The sequence below is a fragment of the Procambarus clarkii genome, chromosome 41 (genome assembly GCF_040958095.1).
Source record: "Procambarus clarkii isolate CNS0578487 chromosome 41, FALCON_Pclarkii_2.0, whole genome shotgun sequence".
Classification (NCBI taxonomy): Eukaryota; Metazoa; Arthropoda; class Malacostraca; order Decapoda; family Cambaridae; genus Procambarus; species Procambarus clarkii.
Window position 1 is genome coordinate 31,938,260 of NC_091190.1, and position 4,292 is coordinate 31,942,551.

Below are 4,292 nucleotides of genomic sequence, written 5' to 3' on the forward strand. Positions count from 1 at the left end.
CAATTGGTAGTTTTCTGCCAACTTGGCCAAATCCCCTATTTTAGAATTAACCTCTACCCTTCATCTTATATACTGAGCTACAATGTCTGGCATACTATCTATAAACTGTTCAATTAACATACTGTCTCCACTCGATCATCCGGACTATATGGGAAGGACCAGTACCACCTCTCCAGTGTCGAGAGTGTTGGCACCTTGCAACGCACTCTCTAAAATTAAAGTCTGGATGGCACTGGTGTCTCGGAAGATCACCACGTCCTTCCAGGAAGAACCCTCAGACAAAAGTAGTCTCCCTTTCGATAAGAATGGGGTAAGCAAGTCCAACCACTGTGGGTTGGAGGTCTTACTCCCTAACCCTTCCGAAGGCCTCAAGCCCTGTGTCACAACTAGAGCATTGGGTCTTTTTTCCGGGTACAGTTGCCCACAACAGCTAATAGTGTGGTTTGGACTTTACAGTGACCACAAAAACGTCGGGGAGAAAAGACATTACTAACCGAATTACCCTTCGGTTCACCCTTAGGTACCGTGGGGCTAGACACTTTAACAGGGTTAGTTATGTCTGAAACAGAAGGTGCATTAGTTAAAGGGTTAGAATGAGCTGGTCTGGACTGGCTGTGGGTATAAGTTTTGCTACTCTGTGGGGTATAAATTATTTTATTGGGCCTTTTGCCCGCCAATTGGTAGTTTTCTGCCAACTTGGCCAAATCCCCTATTTTAGAATTAACCTCTACCCTTCCTCTTATATACTGAGCTACAATGTCTGGCATACTATCTATAAACTGTTCAATTAACATACTGTCTCCACTCGATCATCCGGACTATATGGGAAGGACCCCCAGCCGGATTATCACATTTTTCGGATAATGGTACTTTTTCACCTACGAGTCCAAAAGTGACAATTTCCAACTACTTTTATACTACAAACATAATTTGAATTGCCTTGCCACATACAATTATTAAATATTCAACTAGAAACCTCAACTTAACTTGTTGGTGTTCGTCTTCTTGATTGATGCCACACATCTTGAAGTTAAGAATTCTTAACAATTTATGTAACCTATACTAACACAACACTAAAATTAACACTTAAAATTTCTGTACAATTCATTAAGCAAAGCTAGTTTTGACTGCCAGCTGCTGAAGCCTCACTGGTAGAGGGCATTTGGGTTGCCTGTGAAGCCTCACTTGTTGAAGGCATTTGGCTTGCTTGTGACGCCTCGCTTGTTGAAGGCGCTTGCTTGCTTGCGCTTCACTTGTTGAAGGCGCTTGGCTTGCCTGTGGTGCCTCACTTGTTGACGGCATTTGGCTGCCTGTGACGCCTCACTGGTTGAACAACATAACTTGTCTTTAATTGCCAGGACAACCTTCTTCCTCTTAACACCTCCAGAACGATTGATGCTGCTACCAGACATATTCTTGGCCAAAAATGTTCAAAGTTACTATGAAAATAAAAAAGTTATTTAAAAAAATATTTTACTAATGGCGCAGCACTGTGTATAACACGAGGGACGGACGCACATGGGTTGACCAGTGTTGGACGGGTCCACTTGGGGTAGGGCAGCTATAGCACGTTAAGTAGGCCGCCAGGAGGAAAAAACTCACAATATTTTTGAAGGAAACTTCAGCCTGTGCACATTACTTTTAGGAAACTTATTTATTTGTTATTACATAATTACTAGTACTTATTTCATTTGTTTTTGGCTATGATTAAGTGTTCTAAAATTAATGGTAATTCCTGTACCCAGGTGGTCCCTTCCGACGCTCCCCTCCCACCCTCACAACACCACCCACCCACTCCACCCCCTCCTCCACCATGCGTCTAGAGCCACAGACGGGATTAATACGGTATGGTGGAATATTCATCAGGCCAAATCAGCTTTTATCCGGTTCCTGTGGCCATTTTGGCCGGATATTGTAATAACTTTATCCGATCACGATTTTGGCCGTATAAGGGCGTTTTCCGGATGTTTGAATCCCGGATAATCGCGGGGTTACAGTACTATTCTTAAGTGCCTCGTATGTTTTGGCTTTAGCCGAGCGAATCCATTTATCAAACAATCTAATTTGATCATTAGCAAATTCATTGAGCGGTTGGTTGTGGGTAGGCCTGAGGTTGCGATAAGCTTGGCGGTGAGCTTCAGGCGTAATTTCATATGCCAGAAAAATATGTTCCCTGACTTTATCATATTCAAAACACTCCTTGTCAGGCATGTTTATAAAAATATCTTGTGCTTTACCCCGAAGTCTTCCCTGTAGGATTTTCACCCACTCTTCCTTTGGCCAGTTCATGGACATGGCCAATCTCTGAAAATGGTTGAAAAACCTTTCAGGGTCCGACTCAGAAAATTCAGGCAAATTATGCTTTTTCTCATAATGCCTGGGATTTGAATCCCCGGCAGGTGGAGGTCCAGTGGCATTTGCTCTAATTCTTTTTTTTTTTTTTTTTTTTTTTTTTTTTTGAGATATATACAAGAGTTGTTACATTCTTGTACAGCCACTAGTACGCGTAGCGTTTCGGGCAAGTACTTAATCCTATGGTCCCTGGAATACGATCCCCTGCCGCGAAGAATCATTTTTTCATCCAAGTACACATTTTACTGTTGCGTTAAACAGAGGCTACAGTTAAGGAATTGCGCCCAGTAAATCCTCCCCGGCCAGGATACGAACCCATGACATAGCGCTCGCGGAACGCCAGGCGAGTGTCTTACCACTACACCACGGAGACTTCTAGCCTCCTCGGTTTTGAGTCTTTGCTCCTCTAATTTTATTCTTGCTAATTCTAGAGCTAACTCTCTATCCCTATGAGCTGCACTTTCTGCTTGGCTAGGCTGGCATAAAGGTGTATCGCTTTCCAATAGTTCTTGGTCAATACAATGTTGTAATATTTCATTCACCAAAGTCCACTTTTTATCTGCATCTTTTAATTCTAGGCCAAATTCCTTGCCTAACAATACTAAATTAGACTTGGTAAGTTTCTTTATCTCTACCACTGAAGGATTCTTTGCCAGTTCCTGCATTTCAGATGCCATCACTAATTAATTTAGCTCCTAGCCAAAGAAAAAATTAAAAAATAAAAATTGGAAAAAAACAAAAATTTGCACGACCCCTAACACAAGGCCACACTTACCTCAATCGTGAAGAGATCCAGCTAGGTGTCGAGTCAGTATAAATGAATCCTTTGCTAGATGAGCTGGACCCTAGGCTAACACACAACCGTTCTGCGGAAAACAAGAATTTTTGGTTTTGGCACTCAAAAATTAAATTTTTTTTACAGTTGACTGTTCCTCCCAGACAGGCCCCCACTTGTTATATTAAATGGTGGGCTTGCTATGGGGGAATCTAGTGCTATTCAGGGGTAAGGTCAGTCAGAATAAAGATGTATCTATTTGGGGAGATCAGTAAGGCCCGGCCCCCATGGAAACTAGAAGTAGTGCTGACTACTTGGCTACACAACAAGGTCAATCTAGGGAATGATCAAGATCTCCTACACAGGAAGAACGATACTCTTGTAATTCATGTACTTATTTATTAACCCCTTAACAGCCCCCCATATACATTCACACCAATAACAATAATAATAATAACTTTACCACACTACCTTACGTTAAAAGCCTTGGTCCACATAAGCAGGATACTAGGTTTTACACTGAACACAAGCTAGGGTAAAGCTCTACTATTGAATAACTTGAAGTTAGAGTCAGCTTAGGGTAGGGGACCACGTGGTTCCAATGGGACCCCCTTTAGAATAACTAGTAATATAAACTCTAAAAACACCTACTACACACAAAATATACTACTCTACACATAAAACATGAGTATGCCAGAGATTGAATAATGTACTCAGTATACTTATCTTGAACAAGACACAGAAATAAGGAAACGAAGAGGAAGGGTAGGAGGATCCTGTCCACACCACGTCAGCTCAGAAAAGATGGAGTCTCAGTCTCCTTGCCCCCAGCTGGCTCGCTGCCGGCAGACTGCTCAACTAATCGTACCGCAGCCCTATACCAAGTTTACTCAGGTTTACTTTACAAATGATTAGAAAGTATTAGTAAGCATAGTTGGTGCCTATGTTATTATTTAATAATCAATCCCCAGCTCAGTCTTTAAATGCTCTTTGAGAAACAAGAATAGTCCTACGTCTGGCAGGGAAGATACAAACAAAGACATATCGAGTTGCATTTTGCTAATCTAACGTAGCTTATTTAGTTCAATTTTGACCTCTGGTTTCCACTGAAGAACCCAGGGTCATAACACAGGGTGTATGTGTCCTCGTAACTCATGACTCTTAG